The sequence below is a fragment of the Sorex araneus genome, chromosome 1 (assembly GCF_027595985.1).
Source record: "Sorex araneus isolate mSorAra2 chromosome 1, mSorAra2.pri, whole genome shotgun sequence".
In the NCBI taxonomy this organism is placed as follows: Eukaryota; Metazoa; Chordata; class Mammalia; order Eulipotyphla; family Soricidae; genus Sorex; species Sorex araneus.
Window position 1 is genome coordinate 102,423,975 of NC_073302.1, and position 20,522 is coordinate 102,444,496.

The window sequence follows — 20,522 nt, forward strand, 5'->3', positions numbered from 1 at the left end:
TAAAAATCATAGAAACTGAACACAATTAAACCAAAACCAAAATTTCCAGAAAGCAAAAATAAAGCATAAAGCTTTCCATGATCACCATGCAAGAAAACTGCAAAATGAAAAAAAAATCAAAATATCAAAAGCTTTCCATGATCGCCACACAAGAAAACTGCAAAATAAAAATAATATCAAAATATTAAAAGTAAAATAAAAAAATAAAAAAATCTCCACCTGGGAGAAACAAAAAAAGTATTCCTGAATTCTGAATTCTCCTACATTCAACAGAATAGACAAACAAAAAGATATAATGTCTGGAAAGCAGTAATAAAACACTCACTGCTAAGAGCCTGGCAGAAAGCTAAGCAAGAACTCAGCAAACAATTCTACTGATTAAAAAGAAAAGAAAATCAAACGATGAGTGGACAGAAATGGATTAAGATTCCAACTCAAAAAAGCTGGTGAAAACAGGAAGTTAAGTACAAGAAAGCTAAACAGAGAACTGTTACCCAAACTTTAATAAAAATATATTCTCTAAAGAAAAGAAAACAGAAGACAAAAGAAATGAATAGAAGGCAAGTTTGCACTGAGAAATTGCCTTTGGGTGGAGTAACCATTGTTTTGTTTTTGTTTTGGAGCTACACTGTGAGGTGCTTGTAACTATTCCTGACTCAGTGCTCATGGGCATTCCCGGTGCTCCCTGTAGTCCCAGTGCTTGGAGACTGAGGTGCTCGTGTCTCTGCACTCAGAGCAGGTGCTCCAGCCCTCTGCACCATCTCCCAGGCTCAGGCTAACTCTATAGTGGTGGCAGATTCAGAGCCTATACTGAGTTAAGTGGCCGTGCAAGGCACTTCGAGGAAAGAGAGTTTCAGAGACTTGACTATTTAAGCAAGCAAAGGGGAAATTCCTGCGAAGACTAAGACTTAGCCAGGGAGAGAGAACGGGCCTGATTTGTTCTACTTCTACAGTAAGATCAGGGAGTTTTTGTGAGTACCTTGACATGAGGGGTGGTTGTTCCAAAGAAGACAGAAAACAGGAATTGTAAGGAGTGGAGGCAGGATCAGAAAGAGAGCACAGTGAGCAGAGCACTTGCCTTGCACGTGGCTGACCCAAGTTCCATCCCAGGCACCACAGGTGGTCTCGCCAGCCCCACCAGGAGTGAACACAGAGTAGGGAGTAAGACCCGAGCAGCACTGGGTGTGGCCCCAAAACAAACCACAAAAGTAGAGGCAGAGACAGAGACACATGACAGAGACAGAAAGAGACAGACAAAGTGGAGAGAGAAGACTGGAAGGTGGCTGAGCACAGAGCACATCCTTGCCTGTGTGAGACCCTGGATTCCACCCCTGGCACTCGCAACAACCACAAATGTGGGAACAGAGAGGAGACAGAGTAGGAAAGAGCAAGGACCAGAGAGAGGGAGGCAGAGCAGCCGGAACAGGAAACAGACAGAGAGAAATGAAGACAGAGACAAGAAGATCAAAACAGAGATGAAAACCAAGGAACAAAGACGGAGAGAGAGGGGCCGTAGGGAGGCAGAGGGAGGGAGGGTGGGTTCTAGGTGTGCCACTCACGTCTCCATCACTTGCCCCTCCACACCTTACTTAGTTCACCCCCTTCCATAGCTCCCGTGTCACTGGACAGGAACCAAAAATGTCTCCAAGTGTCCCTCTGACTTGCGAGTATTGTCCACGTAGGATTCTGCTCTCCTCCCCCTGGAGTCACTCTCCCCAGGAGTTTCAAGGCGCTGCCCTACTTGTCTTCGGAGCCTGCATTAAGCAGTTAAAAAGAAACCATCGGATCAATATGTATTAAAACAGATAGCTCTCCAAGGCACCACTCTGAATGGAAGCTACAAATCTCCGAGTAATTTATAAGGTGTGACATCTTTTATATCAGAACAATCTGGAAGGTGAGGTGCCTAGGGCAGGGGGAGGCCAGGAATTGTGCTGTCGGTCAGGGTGGACACTGGCCCACGGGTGTGAAGTGTACACTTTCCCATTTTTTATATAAACAATTTGCTCTATTATTCCACCCTCCAAAAAATTGCATTTTCATAAAATAATGTTCTAAAGGTCTTAAAACCCAGGGGCTGGAGCGATAGCACAGCGGGTAGGGCGTTTGCCTTGCATGCAACCGACCCGGGTTCGGTTCGAATCCCAGCATCCCATATGGTCCCCTGAGCACCGCTAGGGGTAATTCCTGAGTGCAGAGCCAGGAGTAACCCCTGTGCATCGCGGGGTGTGACCCAAAAACCAAAAAAATATAATAATAATAATAAAGGTCTTAAAACCCAAACTAATGCAAACATAAAACGTGAGACTGAAAAAAAAAAATGGCCCAGTAAGGAGCGTGAGTGTCTGTTTCTCCTAGGGACACAGCACGTCTGTGCTTTGTGATTAATCTACACAGAAACCAGCCTGACTCCCCAAGCAACAAGGCCTCCACAGAGGGGAAAGGCAGGGCCCCCAGACTCTCCTTCTCTGACCCCGGTGGAGAAACCCCACTTCCGGGCGACAAGCGGCAGGTGGGAGGTTCATTTCTCCGAGGTGGCCCAGATGAGTAAATAACTGTCTACTCCTCCAGAGTTTCGAGATCAGTTGGGTGCACACGTCAGGGGAAACAATTCACAGCCTTGTAGATGGGTAGAAAACCTGGTTCAGTTTCTCTCTCTTTCAAGGAGAGGAAATTTTCACACTATGTCACGGGCACCCAGACAGAGCCGCCCTGGCACCTTTCATGCAAGGAAAGCAGAGAGGAATTCAGTACTCAATGGAAGCATTCTTCCTAATGGGCAAAAATGTGGGGGTGGTTCAAAGGAGGGAGAGAGAGAGAGAGAGAGAGAGAGAGAGAGAGAGAGAGAGAGAGAGAGACTGTGCCTGCCACAGAGACAGGGGGGATGAGGTGAGGGTGGCGGGAGGGATACTGGGAACATCGGTGGTGGAGAATGGGCACTGATGGAAGAATGGGTGCTCGATCATTGTACGACTGAAATGTAATCATGAAAGTTTGCAAGTCCATAACTATATCTCATGGTGATTCATTTAAAAAAAATGGAGGTGTTTTTTCTTTTATTTTTAGTAACTTAAATTTGTATTAGGGCTCCATAATTGACAAAGTTCTTTAGTTAAGCTTTACACATACAATGTCCCAACACCAATCCCACCAGCTTCCCTCCATAAGTGACCCCACATACCCTGATAGGCACAAGTTTAAGTTTGGGTGTCCCTCACTTGGATCTCAGGCTTTTAGTATTGGTTGTTTTTTGTTTTGTTTTATTTTGTTTTGCTTTTTTTATTGAATCACTGTGAGAAACAGTTACAAGCTTTCATGTTTGAGTTACAATTATACAATGATTGAACACCCATCCCTCCACCAGTGCACATTCCCCACCACCAATGTCCCCAGTATACTCCCCCTTTCCCACCCTCCCCTTTCCTCCATGGAGTTTCCCCAAATTCTCTCTCTACTTTGGGGCATTAGGGTTTGCAATACAGATACTGAGAGGTCATCATGTTTGGTCCTTTATCTACTTTAAGCCCACATCTCCCATCCTGACCAGTCCCTCCAACCATCATTGACTTAGTGATCCCTTCTCTATCCCAGCTGCCTTCCCCTCTCCCACCCCCACGCTCATGAGACAGGCTTCCAACTATGGAGCAATATTCCTGGCCCTTGGGTGTCAGCCTTATGTTATGTTTCAGACCTTCAGTATTGTTGAATCTGCAATTGAGAAAGAAAGAGACAGAGAGACAGATAGAAATAGAGAGAGAGAGAGAGAGAGAGTGTATGTGTGTGTGATGTGAGAGAGAGAGAGAGATTGAAGGCAGGCAGATAGATAGGCAACACCTCTACCCCAAGGCCCCTGACCCTGTCGTGTTTCCTTCCATTCACCTTTTTTTACCTTCCCTCAGCCCCACGCCTTTACTTCCCTGTCATCCTCATTTCTACACTCTAGGGTCAAAGGTTATCTAGTATCCCCCTCTGAACCTGGCACTCCCTCACCCATTATTCTAATATCCCACAGTTAAGTGAGATCACCCAGTATCTGTCCTTCTGGCCTGACTCATTCTTCTGACTTACTCACCTAACATGGTGTGCTCCAGTGCCATCTCAGTCGCTGCAAACTGCATGCCTTCCTCATTCCCGGCAGCTGCGTGCCATCCACTGACTAAAGCACCACAGCTTCATTACCCCCCCATCTGTGGTTGTCACCTAAGCTGGCGCCATATCTTGGCTACTGTGCTAAGTGCTGCAATGATTTTTTTTTAAGTTTTTATTTTATTGAATCACCGTGAAAAAAATTACAAAGCTTTCAGGTTTAAGTCTCAGTCATATACTGATTAAACCCCCATCCCTTCACCAGTGCACATGTTCCACCACCAAGAACCCCAATACACCCGCCTCCCACCCACCCCCCACGTAAGTAGCTAATGATCTTCACTTTATTCTCTCTATACTTTGAATACATTCAGTATTTCAATAGAGAACTCACTATTATTGTTTGGAATTTCCCCCCAACAATCAGGCCTGCTGAAAAGGCATCATTTAATAATTTCTTTTCATTGCTGAGAGTGAAGACTCTGAGTTCTGATATTTTAGCTCAGTTCACAGTCTAGATGCATTTCTGCAAGAAGCCGCTCTGGGTGCCAAAATGGGTTAGAAGACCCTAAAGATCATAGTCTTTAGGAGCAGAGGGTCCGTTTGCGCCACCGCAGCTCCGGATCTTATCTGGGAGGAAGGCATGCCGGTAACGCCCCCGCCCCAGGACCACCTACAGGCTACATCACTAAACAGTCCTACCTCTGGGTTGGGGGTCTTAGAGGGTGGGTCTTGCCACGTGGAAGGTGCTGCAATGAGTAATGATGCGTGTTTGCCTGCTTGGATTAGCTTTTTCCATCTCAGTGTTAGATATCAAAAAGTGGAACTGCTGGGTCATATGGCAGCTCTGTTCTCACTTCTCTGAGAAGTTGTCACACTGTCCAACCCAGAGGGTGAAGCAGACACGTTCCCACCAGCAGTGGATGAGATTTCCTTTTTCACCATGTCCCACCAGCCCAGCTGTTCCCAGTTCTATGATAAAATGCCCTTCCCACTGATGTAAGATGATGTCTCTGTTGTCTTGATTTGGATTTCCCTGACAATAAGTGATGATGATCACTTTCTCATGCGCCTACTGGACCTACATGACTGTCTTCTTCAAAGGAGTGTTTGTTCATTTCCTCTGTCCACTTTATGATAGGGTATTTTGGATATGTTGTGGTTGATCTTTGTGTTTTATATATCTTGAATATTATACTTTCATTTGATTGCTCACTGCAATCATTTTTTCCCAATCAATTGAGTGTCTATAAATTTTAAGTCTATAAGTTTCTGTTGCCGTGAAGAAACTCTTTAATTTGATGTAGTCCCAATTGTTTAATTTTTATTTTGTTGTCTTTGTTAATGGCATCATATCACCCAAAATACCTTTAAGTTCCAAATCTTGGAGTGTTCTGACTATCACTTGTATCACTTGTCATCCCGTTGATCTTCGATTTGCTCCGAGCGTGCTCCAGTAATGTCCCCATTTGTCCCTGTCGTGTGCTAGTGCAGCCCAATGGTATCTGCTCGCTCCAGGAACAGGAAGAGCCTCAAACCATTCATTCAGGGTTTTGACAAAGAAGTCTGACCATCTCGTGGGTGGGCAGCCACACAGTCTTTAGAAGTCCCGTGGAATTCAGTCAGTAACAGCTCTAGTTCAGTGGTCATCTCTGAATCGCATTACGTGTCTGGCCCATCTGATTTTCGACGCCTTGATAAACGAGACAGCATCCCTGATCCCTGATTCGTCGACGGAGGTCAGAACTCCAGATTCCTTATCTCACTTGAGTGAAACGTGATGCTCCAAGCATAGCTCTTTCGATTCCTCTTTGGGATACTGAAATAGTGTTCGTATACTGTTTTCGTAGGGCCCAGGTCTCTGAGGCATATGTTAGTGCAGGAAGAATGGTGGAGTCTAAAAGATGTGCCCAGAGCCAGAGGTTCTTTATCCTCTTAAACACTTCTTCAACTCAGAACTCCTTCAAGAGCGTTGAAGAAGTTCTAACTCTATTTTCTTCAATGTACAAAAAAAAAAATTCAGTAAACCAAGGGCCCTTCAACTGGCAAATGGATAAATAAAATGTGATCATCTGTACAATGGTGTGTTATTCAATCATAAAATAGAATGAACTGACAGATGCTACATGGATGAGCTTCTGAAGCTTCATGCTCACAGGCCATGAAAGCAGCTCAGTGGCAGAGCACTTTCCTGGCTGTGTGAGTCCTTCGGTTCAGTTCCCAGCACAACTAAAAACAAAAAGTTGAACACGAAAACATTATGCTGCATCGAAGAATGTAGTCACCCACCCACCCACACACACACACACACACACACACACACACACACACACTCACTCACTCACTCACTCACTCACTCATGTTACATAGTTTTATATATACAAAATGTCCAGAAGAGATAAATCTATAAAGACAAAGTAGGTCTGGGCCAACTGTGGGGGAAAGAGAACAAGAGTGATTGCTAAGGGCAAGGATTTACTCTGAAGCTGGAGGCAAGAGGGTTAAAATATTTTCAGTTTTACTAATAATGGTTCCACAATTCTCTGAATATATAAAAAAAACTTGACACTGTTTTTATGAGTGGATTGCATATGTGAATGGCCTCTCAATAAGGTTGTTCTTCAAAACTGAAAACAAAACAAAAAAAGTTTGAGCAGGAACGCGCTCCCAGCACAAGCTCGGTATGTCACAGTTCTGTTCTCTCACTCACCAACCCTTCTGTCACTCTAATAAGTGGGGATGTGTTCGGTTGGCAAGCTCTAAGAAAACAAAATTGAGAGCTGGTATCAGAATTTTGAAGGTAAACAGCATGTGTTTGCTGTTCCTCCACGCAAAACAGTTGTAACATGCTGCTTCTGCAAAGCTATTCCAGCAAAACCCAATTCCTCAAAGCCAAGGAGCCCTGCTCCTGTAATACCACTGTTTCAGGAAAACTCAGTTCCAAACCTGGTGGATATACCACTACATCACAGGATAGTTTGGAGTTACTTTTGTAACTCTCCATGATACTGACTTCAGAGACATCTCCAGTGATTCAGTGCCATTGCCAAAGCAAATAGAAGCAAAAAATAAGCAAATGGCACTGCACTGAACTAAAAGGTTTCTGTAGTGCAAGAGAAACAGCTAAAATTCAGGGAAAATTAAGAAGTACCTTACTGCATGGGAGAAAATAATTCATATATTAAAGAGTTACTATCCAAAATATGTAAAATCACTCAGAAAGCTCAAAAAATCAAAACCTGGAGACAGAAACTAAACAGATGTTTCCCCAAAGAAGACAAACAGACTTTCAATGGGCATATGGAAAAGTGTGCGTCTTGATGATTATCAGGGAAACACAAACCAAAACAACAAAGCATCAGTGTCAGCTATCTTATATCAATGAGAATGGCCTATTTCAAAACAAGGCGGGTTAGGGAAGAGCACTTGTCTTGCACGGGAGAAGTCAGGTCCTGGATTTAATCCCTGGCACCACCGAAAAGAGAGTGGAAAGAAGTCTGACAGGGATGTGGGCAGAAAGGAGCCCTTTTATCCACTGCTGGTAGGAATGTTGGTTGGTTCAGCCTCCCTCTTTGGAAACACAGTGTGGAGACTTTTCAAAATATTAAAGACAGAACTTCCATACGACCCTTTCATTTGACTCCTTCGCATCTATCCCCAGAACACTAAAACTTGACTTCAAAAAGATATTTGCACACCTAAGCTCTGTCAGTGCTATTTATAATTGCCAAGATCTGTAAATAAACCCAAATATCCCACAGACGAGCACATAAAGAAATCATGGGGATCACAAATGAATCTCGGAAGAGAGCAATCCGATGTCTCCCCGCCTCATGCCAGGCTGACTTCATCCGGGCACCTTGGACCGGATTGACACTGACTTTCACAGGCTTGCCCCCAAGCCCCCACACCGGAGATTGAACCCAGTGAAAAACCTAAGTATGTTTTGTGACTTGTGACTGAAATCTCCAGGCTCGTCTGGAGTCGGGTTTGGGCCCCTCCTCCCATCTCCCTGTGCTTCCGGTTTCCTGGCAGTTACGCCCACAAACTGCGTCTGGCACCATTTAAGACCATTAGAGCCATGATCCAGAGAGTCACATATCTCGGAAGGGAACAACATGCTGCAGAGATGCCTCTGGACGCCAAAACCACATCCAACATGTTAGTGGTCTCTAATACAGGGGCTGAATGGCTCCAAGAGGAGATGCAACAATTGTCACGCACTTTCCTCTAAGGAAAACTTTCTGAACGATTTTTTCGTCAATTCTTCATAACAAGCAATACAAAATAAATCATTTAGCATCTGCCTTTGGGGCAGGCTTGGGTGGTGGTAGGGAAATTCAAAATAATGGTGGTGGGAAGGTGTAACGGTGGTGGGATTGGCATTGAAATATTGAGTGCAATCAATGACTGTGAACAACACTATGAAAATAAAATTTTTTAAAAAGTAAATTGTGATATAAGATATAAAGTGGAGTACTACTCAGCTATCTAACAAAGATGAGATTTTGCATTTCACTGTAACTTGGATGGAACTGGAGAAGGTCAGGAAGCGAGTCAGAGGAGACAGACCAGTATGGGTCAGCTCACCCATTTCCAAGGATAGGAAATCCCCCCGCCCGAGGGACACCCTACTGCTTACAGAACTGAGTCCAACAAGCTGAGGGCAGGGGACAGTGAGAGAGAAGGGAACCAGGAGCAATAGTGAAAGGCTATTGGCACTCCGGTGCTGAGTATGGTGTAACAATGTTGTATGTCTAAAACATTAAAAATTGTTACTCTTAAATCAGGATTCTGCAGTTTAAAAATTATTTAAGCCAGAGAGAATGTGCATATGTTAAGGTGCTTGCCTAGCACCCTGCTGACTCTGGTTTGAATCCCCCGTGTCACATAGAGCCCACCAGGCAGTGCCAGGGGTCACTCCTGAGCATCATCATCATCATCATCATCATCATCATCATCATCATCATCATCATCATCCCGTTGATCGTCGAATTTCTCGAGTGGTCTCAGCAACCTCTCCATTCGTCCTTTCCCTGAGATCTTAGAAGTCTCTCTCGACTCGGCCCTCCCAAAACTATGTCGCATTGGAGGCTCTTTCAGGGTCAGGGGAATGAGATCCAGCTTGTTACTGGCTTTGGCATATGAATACACCATGGGAAGCTTGCAAGGCTGTCCCATGTGGGCAGGAAAATCTCAGAAGACTGCCAGTTTCTCCCAGAGGGAGAAGTAGGCTACAAGATATCGCTTCTGGGAGCTTGCTTTGAAGTCTCTGGATGTTGGTCGTTGAAGGGATTACACACACCTGGGTTCCTCTGCAGGTACCTTCATGCGTGAGGCCTGTCTGAATGTGTGGAGAGGGGCCTCCAGCATGGCTGTGGTAGGTTCCGGCCGCCGGGAGCTCTGCTCGGGGCGGGGAGGGAAGCTGGAGCCTATCCCCTCCGAGGGGCCCCAGGAAGACAGTCAGGCATGCGGGCAAGAGACTCCCTGCTGTTGTGCCCGCTGTGCGGCCGCACGCTCGCCTTCCTTAGTTTTAATAAGCAGTCTAAAATAAATTATTTTGTACCTGCTAAGGGGGAACTCTGGGAGGGTGGCTGGGGAAATGGGAACAACGGTGGAGTGAAGGACTCTGGTGGTGGGATTGGTGCTGGAATAGTAAACTCCTACAGCAAACGTACCAGGGAGAGCTTCGTACACCATGGTGCTTAAATAAAGGGAGAAATTAATTTTTTAAAATTTTTTTATTGATTCACCATGTGGAAAGTTACAAAGCTTTCAGGTTTAAGTCTCAGTTATACAATGCTCAAACACCCATCCCTTCACCAGTGCACATATTCCACCACCGAGAATCACGATATACCTCCCCCCTTCCCCCGGGAGAAATTAATTTTTAAAAATATATATAATGTACATAGCAATCAACCAGGTTTTTCTAACTCATGTAAAGTCTTTAAAACACTAGTTATCTAATTGATTAAAATTAGCTCATTAATGAGTTTATTTGTGCAGTACCATTAGAGGCTACAAATTATGTTTTCTTTTCAACTGCAACAAATGTCTGCGTAATGTAAATGAACAGTGGAGTGATATATGAAAGACACAAGGAAGGCAAATAACAATAAGAAAATAATCTAAGCAAATTTTAAAACATAAAAATGAAATTTGCCTGGATATTTAGCCACGCCAAGGAGGATTTTTTTATTGATTGTTTTTCACTAAGATTCTGTGGCTTAAAATACTGTCGAGGGAACCAGGGGCCACTCCCAGCACCGCTTGGACAACAGGCAGGAGCGCTATTGCCCTCCCACAACCCGACCCCCCAACTCCCACCACCACCGCCCCACCCCCCGTGCCTGCCCTCTCCCTTGTCAGCCTTCAGCCCTCTGTGAAACTCCTGGTACTCACCTACGCACACTTGTGCAGCAAGGATGGCGCAGCACCTGTGCAAACTCAGGCATCTGGCCCCTCAAGACCCTCTGGTGTGCAACGGCCAGGGTACGGCTTCCACACGGCGTAACAAGTGACTGTCCCTGCACTGCCCTCCGAGAAACACCACCATGCCTGTAGGTCTCTGGAGACTGGGCTGTTACCACTGGGCTTCTGCAAATTCCCCACCGCCCGGCCACCAGGCTCCCAGACACAGTGGCAGAAGCGGGGGCCAGAGCCACAGCACAGCAGGGAGGGCGCTTGCCTTGCACACTGCCAACTCGGGTTGGACCCCCGGCATCCCATAGGGTCCCCTGAGCACCTCCAGGAGTGACTCCTGAGAACAGAGCCAGGAGTAATCCCTGAGCATCGCCAAGTGTGACCCAAAAAGCAAAAGAGAAGAAAGAAAAGAAAGAGAAAGTGGCGTGGCAGACGTACGAGGCATTTCCCTGGCCCCGGAAGTCATCAAGTGACTCTTTCATTCTACCCCGTTGGCTGCAGCAGCGGCAGAGGCCCAGCCAGGATGCAGAGAAGACTCCAGCAGCAGCTGTGACGCGAGAGCCTGCGGCATGGCAGGGGTGACCGGGCCCCCCCTCTGGGCCTGCCTTTGTGAACAGAATTGGCTGGAAGACCACCTCACATCTCTGTGCTCCTTTCCTCCATCCCCTCCAAACCCCCAAGCTCCCTCGTACTCAGTCCGTTTCTCCCTTGCACTCCCCTGGGCATTCCTGGAAAGCCTCCCTTCCGTGTCAGCGTTTTCCAGCGGACTCAGCATATTTAATAGTGCGCAGGTGTGTGTCGGATCTAGCATTACCAGGAGATACCCAGGCGCATGAGTCGCTTCCCTAAGATTGATGCCGCACGGCTCAGACAGAGAGAAATTGCTCCCCCATAACTCACAGGAACCACATCTGCAAAGCTGTATTAATACTTTATCCATAGGAAAGGGGCAAAAATATTTAGCGAGTGAATGGATAAATAAATGAATGAATCAAATATGGGCTATCAGCCACGACATGAAAATAACCTCATTACTTGGAATGCGGTGTTTTAATGTTATTCATTAAAATAGATTCTGTCTGTGTTTGTGATCTATGTGTGCTTAAAATTCACGGAGAAAATGAGCATTTTAATTACAAAATGCTGAAATCATTAATAATTTAAAGATGATCCTTCAGCTTCCTTTTCTCAGAAGCCAGGTCTGCTCGGCCCTCACTGACGGACAAAGCAAGGGCACAGTCAAAGGGCCGGTGCGGAGAGAGGAAGGGGCCGGACAAACCCTTTAGTAGTGGGTACCAGGAGGCTGAGTCAGCCTTGCCGGTGGGTGAGCTCCAGGGAGGGGTTGAGAGCAGACAAAGTGATGCATTGCCAGGGGCTAAGACCCCCAGGGCCATCCTCAACTCTGCTGTCAATGCAGAGCCACCTACCTCACCCTAACCCCCCAACCCAGACCAATCAAGACCCACCTCGGAAGCCCCCAATCAGACAGCCCCCCCCAGCTGCAAGTCCTGGCTCCCCTCTCTGAAAGCCCTAATTGAGAAGCTCCCTCCCTCTGCCACCCGGCTCTCCCAGCCCGAACGCTCCACCTCAATTCCTCCCCGGGGGGCCCAGGAAGGCCCCTGTCCTGATCTCCAGCCACTGAACCCACCCAGCCCTTTGGGCCCGGCCAGCTGCCACGTCCTCCAAGGAGAGAGAAGCCGGGCTGGTCCTCTGCACTTCCTCACTCCCTGGACTCACAAGCAGACGCGCTTCCCTGACGCCAAGTCCCTCTGCGGCTCCATCTCATCCCCTTGGCGGCCCCCTGTAAAGTGAGGGTCTTTACCACACTTATCCTTTAACATCCTAAATGTGGCTTTGTGTGATGAAATGATAGAAAAATGTTTTCTTCCTCTATGGATAAAAATAGACAAACAACAAAGGAATTGTGTATTGAACGTAGAGATGTCAAGACCAAATTTGGAGAAATTTGGAGAAGTAATTGACAAATGTATTGAAGTGAAGGCTTAAAATCAGAAATATTGTGGGGGGGGGCTGGAGTGACAGCACAGCGGGGAGGGTGTTTGCCTTGCACGCAGCCGACCCAGGTTCGATTCCCAGCATCCCATATGGTCCCCCGAGCACCGCCAGGGGTGAGTCCTGTGTGCAGAGCCAGGAGTAACCCCTGTGCATCGCCAGGTGTGACCCAAAAACAAAAAAAGAAAGAAAAAAGAAATATTGGCCCTGGGGAGAGAATACAGGGCTTGAAGTACTTGCCTTGCAGACAGCTAACTCCTCTTCAATCCCCAGGACTGATTGAAGTCAGTGGTCCCCCAGGTACCACCAGGAGTGACCTCTGAGCACAGAGACAGGAGTCAGCCCTGAGCACCACTGGGTGTGACCCAAAGACCAAAAGTAATAATAAATATGGGAAATATTGGCACTGAATAGGTTGTACAGTAATCGAGGCACTTGCCTTGCATGTTTGCCGTCCATATTGGGATCTACAGTTCTACCAGTTCACCTGAGCACCTTCTAGAGTGATTCCGGAGCACAGAGCCAGGAGTAACCTTTGAGCAACATCGGAAGTGGCCTAACCACCCCCAGAATAAGAAACGGGAGGTGGCTGGGCCCAGGGACGTGGGTTAGTGGTGGTGTCGGCCCTGTGACTGAGCTCTCCAGAGTCAGGACCTCGCAGCGTGTAACCCTGGATCTCCACACCCAGGCGTGAGAGAGCAAAGAGCCACAGAGAGCACATCCCACGGATCATGTTGAACAACCGCGTGGTCACCGTAACGATACGAAGGAAAGACAGTGGGGGAGAGAACAGATGCTTTAACGCTCATATTTTCCATGGTAAAAAAGAATTATGGTGTATATATTAGTGTTTTCTGGAAAAATATTTGTAACATTTTACAGGAACTTCTATTTTTTTCACTGTATTTCATTTTATTTTCCATTTGTTAAAAAGTACCATTATTTGTGGGAAGGGGTAATAGTGTTGGGATTTGGTGTTGGAATATTGAGTGTAATAAATTATTGTGAACAGCTTCATAACATTTTTAAAGTACCATCATGGTTATATAAGTTGAAAAAGAAAATTCCCAATGTCCTAAAAATAATGAGTTTCCTGGTTTACCAAGCACAGTTCTCTGCCTTTACATCTATTTGTAACTTTCACTCTTAGCCACGACATCATGAACGCCCATGTCAGCATAAGCTGAACTTAGAATGAAGCCTTCAGGTCACTATACAAGAGATAAATAAGAGTTTGTTTTGTTTTTGTTTGGGGACCACACCCAGCAATGCTCAGAGTTACTCCTCGCTCTGCACTCAAGAAGCTCTCCTGGCAGTGCTCAGGGAACCATATGGGATGCCAAGGATTGAATCAGGGTCGGCTATGTGGAAGGTAAACACCTTAACCACAGTACTATCTCTCTGACCCCAAGACAAATAAGATTTTAATAAAGCAAATATCATCCCATTTTTATTATTAAAATTTATAAATATATATTTAGTCTTAGAAAGAAAAGGGGGACTGGAGCAATAGCACAGTGGTTGGGCGTTCGCCTTTCACCCTGAGGACCTGTGTTCGATTCTTCCGCCCCTCTGGGAGAGCCCGGCAAGCTACAGAGAGTATCAAGCCCGAGCGGCAGAGCCTGGCAAGCTACCCGTGTGCATTGGATATGCCAAAAACAGTAACAATAAGTCTCTCAATGAGAGACATTACTGGTGCCCACTCGAACAAATCGATGAGCAACAGGATGACAGTGACAGTGACAGAAAGAAAAGGTATAATAAGATATCAATACTACCAATAAATAGACACGCTATCTTTATAATATGACATACTTTCTTGGGCTCATTTAAATTTCTATCTTATGTTTTTGGGTAGAGAGGACAAATCCAGTAATGATTAGGGGCTAATCCCAGCTCTGTGTTCTGGCGTTGATACAGGCAGTGCTCAGGAGGGCTCATGATTGAACCCAGGCTTCCTGTGTGCAAAGCATGCACTCATTCCATTGAGCTCTCTCCCGCCCATTGTCATAGAACTTAGTCATGTGTATTGATTGCCAACACCCACCTTCCCGCCAGAAAAACACCAACAACACACTTGAAGTTGAACAAATCAAGCTCATTTCTCATGCCGATGAGGGTGAATACACACACACACACACACACACACACACACACACACACACACACACACACATACACACCAGGGGGATTAGGAGGGTACCTCAGAAAAAGTTAGTGAGAGAACAGTTAGAACAAATCTTTGATGAGATTTGGACTTTGGGGTTTTGAGTAAGATCCTCAAGGAGGGATTTATGCCAGACTGGATGCTGCCAAGCGGGACGGTCCTGCGGCAGGTTCCCGATGCATCTTATCTGAAGGGAAAGGAGAAGGGGAGCGAAAGGGAAGCCCCCGAGGATGAGAAAGCAGCATCACCAGCTCTGGGTGAGAGTATGGTAATAGGAGTTCTGTGGGCACCAGGGACTTTGGTTTTGTTTGTGCTTCAGAAAAATCATGAGGCCACTTGTGCAGTCTCATTTATTGCGTTCTCTCCGAAACTTTGCCTGAGGTTGGCGTTCTCTGAGATCGTTCACGTCCTGCCTCTGAGTGCCCAGCCAGCCTCCAGGTGTCTGGAGCTGTTCATTTTGCTTCCCTGACCTATCACAAAGCTATGCTATGGAGTCACATTTATTATTATAAAATATATGGGCATATGCTGGAGGTATAGGCTCAAATATTTTTGTTCCTGGGGCACTTGATCTAAAAAGTTGGGAGACCGGGTTTTGTCTTAATGTGTTCTAGAAGTCGTTTCTTGTTCTCTCCTGACACCCCTCTTACAATACAAGGCATGTCGTAGATGGTGAGCTAAGTTAACATAAGTTTAATTGAATTGGCCCGTGAAAAGCTGAAGGCCGTAAAAGCCATCCTCGGATCAAAGAAAGAGCCTGTGAGACAGAACAAGGGAGGGAAGGAAGGAAACCAAGAAGTTTTTAATCTTGCATGAGAACATCTCTTCATCACTAAATTTGGTTGAGAAAATGTCCATTTCTTAATGATCAATAAGATTCTTTGAACCTTGACTACATCCAAGACTTGTCTGATTTTATTTTATTAAACAGCTCTTTAGAGGAAAAAACTAACATACCATCAAGTTTATCATTCAACGTGTGCAAGCCCGAGGCTCTGAATGTGCAGAGCTGTTCCGGGGTCTCCTCAGGATGGGGGTGGTTGGGTTCCCCTTTCTGCCTGAAGGTCCCGCCGCCCACAGCTGTGCCCGACCCCTCTAACGCAGAAGCTGCCCAGCTTCATATCTAACCTGTTAAAAAAAAAAGAAAAGAAAATGAAGAGCAGCTGAATCCTTCCGGGATCTGTCTACGGGCTAGGAACTCTAGGCTGCTGTTGCAATGGGGGAGGGCAGAGACCCCTTTCTACCTGCCGCACACAAGCCACAGCCCCACTTGAAGTGGCCCAGACCCACAACTGGACCTCCTCAAGCTGCCAAGACACCAAATGGTTCCAGATCTGCAGCACAGTGCCTGGACCACACAGCCACAACATAACAAAATTTTGTAGTACTGGGGCCAGAGTGATAGTACAGCAGGTTGGGCATTTGCCTTGCAGGGGGATGACCTGGGTTCAACCCCCGGTATCCTGTGTGATCCCTGAGCACAGCCAGGAGTTATTTCCAAGTGCAGAGCTAGGAGGAATGCCTGAGTATCGCCGGGTGTGACCCAAAAGAGCCAAAAACAAACAAACAAAAATATGTCATAGCACTGTCAGCCCAGTAGGATCACAGCAGGTCTGATGGGAAGGTTGCCTAGAAGTCCACCAAGCTTGAGCCCAAACCACACGGAGGGATTAACTAGCACCAGCCAGTGTGGCGGGTCCTCAGATAACATCTTCTGTTAACGCCATTGTAAGACACAACAATTGCCACAAATTCACCTTTATTGATCTTTATCACTGTCATCCCATTGCTCACGGATTTGCTCAGTGGGCACCAGTAACGTCTCCATTGTGAGACTTGCTATTACCGTTTTGGGCATATCGAATACGCCATGGATAGCTTGCCAGGCTTTGCCGTGCGGGTGGGATACTCTTGGTAGCTTGCCGGGCTCTCCGAGAGGGACCAAGAAATCGGTCCCGGGTCGGCCGTGTGCAAAGCAAACGCCTTACCCACTGTGCTATCACTCCAGCCCCTTATTGATCTGAGATTTGAAAATTCCATTTGCTTGTGTGTTGCAAAAAATAATTTGAAGTAAAATTGATTGTGCCTGCAAGGTGTGAGGCTGGGGGGGTGGGTGGGAAACTGGAGACGTTGTTGGGGAGAAGGGCACACTGGGAGTGGGATTGGTGTTGGAACATTTAATGCCTGAAACAACTATATTATGAGCAACTTGCTAAATCATGGGGTCATAAATTTTTTTAAAATATGCAGAGTTGTCCACCATCAACATAGCCAAATTTATGCTTTATCATCCCAAACTGTTTCCAGTCATGGCTTCTAAATTGTTGCTAGAAAATATTATTCTATATAAGGTTTTTTTTTAATTTCTAATTTTATTTTAATGTTGACCAAGGCCAAATTGTTGATACAATTCTAGAGTTGAAATTGATTAGATAACAAATCTCCCGTGTTAAAATCAGTAAGTATTAAAAAAAATCTATTTTCATATGAAAATCTTATCACGGGGTTGTTAGATCCTTGTCTGGGCATTTACCGAGCTGTGTGTTGCGTGGAGCTTTCTGTGCTATTGTCCTTGTTTGTTGAGTTAAGTGTAGCGTCTATGTCACTTTCCCATCTAAGCTGGTATGCTCCTGCCGGGTCATCAACATTGAGGAGTTGGGAGCTGCTACCTGAGCCGGGATTCAGAGACTTCAGGTTCTACAAACTGGGCATTAGTGAGGGGGCCGAGCAGAGCCCTAGGCATTGCTGTAGCCTTGGGGTGTGGGTGCAGTTGCCAGGGCTTCATCTGGGCAAGTGCTCTGCCCACCTGCCTTCTGAGGGCACCCTGGAGTTCTCAGGCACAGGGGCTGGTGTTTCCATGGCATTTAGCTGCGTGGCGTGCGTCTCCTGGGATGAGTTGGGAATCTGTAGGACAGGCTGTTGGGGACAGGCAGCTCTGTGGGAGGTGTGCAAAGGTATTTTTAGAGGTGATTAACATCTTTTTAATTTATTGTATTAAAACACAGTGATTTACAGAGTTGTTCATGACACAGTTGCTTCAGGCATTTAGTGTCCCAGCACCACCCGTGTGAACTTCCCTCTACCAGCGAGCCCAGTTTCCCTCCAAAGCCCGACCTGCCCCCTCGTCACATAGCTCTTAGGGCTCGGATCGAAATCTCCCTATAACGACAAAGAGACTCCAGAGACTGCAAACAGCAAGCAGGGTTTATTGTAAGACTGGCTAGCCAGGGTCCAGCCGCCTACTCGGACACGCAGGTCCAGCAGGTTGGGCAAAGACCCCGAGCTTCTCCAAAGGAGATCTTATATAGGCCTTCCCCGGCCGTTACAGCAGAGCCCGCGCATTTCATAGCCAATAGATTTGTAATATTGCAAACTTTCTTAACCAATCCATTTAAAAGGACATCACTCCTTAGCCTGTGGTTTTAGAGATCAGTATTTGCACCAATATTCAGGAATGTCCCGGTTCTGGGGGCAGTCCTGGGTCCTGTGATATGGGTCTTGTGATATGGGTCTTGTTATCTGGTCTGACCACAACCCTTCTTGCAACCCAGGGTGCCTGTATCCAAATTCCTTGCTCAGGGACAGACAGACAAGGTATTCTACAATGCCGGCTCCTGTAAAGAGTCTTAAGAAAGCTAAATAGATTCCTGTGGTCTGTCCTGGGCCAGTTCCTCACAATAGCAAATTTGCTTTATATTGCTTGCTCTAACAAAACTTAAAGAAATGGCAAATAGAATGATCAGAAAGTAAATCAGTAAGAGCAAATTTGTGATTGCTGTGATTTTAACCCATGTAAATAATAAAATTAAAATTACTTACTGCAATATAATAAAATGCCTATTCTCACATAAGTTTCCACTCTGTAATCTAAAGTGCATTACTTTAAATTTTATTTTATATTTGGATCTCATGGTAATAATATGCTTTACCTGTCATTAATTTAAAAAAATTTTTAATCCTGTGCTAATATATCTTGACATTTGCATAAAAAGGTAAGGCCTACATATGTAAAATTTCCCCCTACACTTTATTTAAACACTATGATTCACAAAGTTATTTATGATGATTTGTTCCAGGCATTCAATATTCCAACACCAATCCCACCACCACTGTCACCTTACCTCCACCACTGTCTCCATTTTCCAAACCACCCCTCAATTCTGCTCTCGTAGTAGCCCACAATAATCTATTTTATATTACTTGTTACCAATAAACTGCTAACGACATGATCAAAACTATTTCCTCAGAAGAAAATTCGTGTAAATTGTTGTCTTTCATTATGGAGACATTGAGTCCTGGTACAAGGGATTGCTAAGATGTTGTTATAAGTTAAGCATTGTGTCCTATGTGTCACCTTCTATGTTACATCCCCTCCAATCTGGAGTGCTACTACTGGACTATCAGTGCTATAGAGCTTGGAGTCCAGAACTTTTAACTGGGTGGTACAGCTGGAGTCAAATTTTTAACTAACCTGCAGCTTTGGGGTGTGGACATGACTGCCAGGCCTTCCAGCAGTACAGGGAGGCGGGGGAGGTAGTCCATCCCAACTTCCAGAAAGCCTGGAGATCTCAATCATAGAGACCCGCACAGCTGAGTTCAGGCAGGTTAGTTTCTTGGTGAGGCTCGGTCCCAAGACAATGCAGTCTGGCCAGAAGCATGGGAAAGGCTTTGGGGTGTGGGTGTGAGTGGCGACTGGGGCTCTGTTTGGGGAGGACGCTGGCCCACCTTCTCCAGGTGCCCCAGATATTTCAGCCATGAGCAGGGATACAAAAGATTTGTGCGGCTAGTTGATGTCTTTCTATTTATTTCTGAGTCTCTGGAGCAAGGCCAGTAGATGAGCTTACAAGGAGCCAGAGGTGCTTCGTCGAGGTGATTGACATTTCAGTACGTGCGGGGTGCATAACACCGATTACTCTCCATCACCTGTGATCACCTCATCCAACTCAGAGCAAAACCTGAGCTCCCTGGCAAGAACTTGTCCCTGCAGACTCCCTTTGGACACTAACTGAAATGCCCCCTTAGTCGCCGTACATCAGGTCTACCCCATCAATGGTAACTAGGACCTTATAGTATCTGTGAACGAGATTGAGGAGAACATTCTCTACTTCCAGACCTGTAGGAAAACATTGGGGTTTTGTGGTTTTCTTCTTTTTCTTTTTTAATTTTATTGAATCACTGTGAGATAGTTCCAAGCTTTCATGTCTGGGTTACAATCTCACAGTGATCAAACACCCATTCCTCCACCAGCACACGTTCCCCACCACCAATATCCCCAGTATCCCCCCCTTTCCCACCCTCCCCTGCCTCCAAGGCAGACCATATTCCCCATACTCTCTACTTTTGGGCATTATGGCTTGCAACACAGACACTGAGAGGTCATCATGTTTGGTTCATTGTCTACTTTCGGCACACATCTCCCATCCTGACTAATTCCTCCAGCCATCATTTTCTTAAGTGATCTCTTCTCTATTCCATTTGCCTTCTCCCCTCTGCTTATGAAGCAGGCTTCCAGCTATGGGGCAATCCTCCTGGCCCTTGTATCTACTGTCCTGGGTGTCCGCCTCATATTAAGTTACTCTATGCTCCACAAATGAGTGCAGTCCTTCTATGTCTGTCCCTCTCTTTCTGACTCATTTCACTTAGCATGAAGCTTTCCATGTCTGTCCCATTATAAGAAAATTTCACGAACTCATCTCTCCTAACTGCTGCATAGTATTCCATTGTGTAGATGTACCAACCCTCTCAGAGAGCCTGGAAAGCTACCAAGAGTATCTCACCCGCACAGCAGAGCCTGGCAATCGACCGGTGGTGTATTCAATATGCCAGAAAC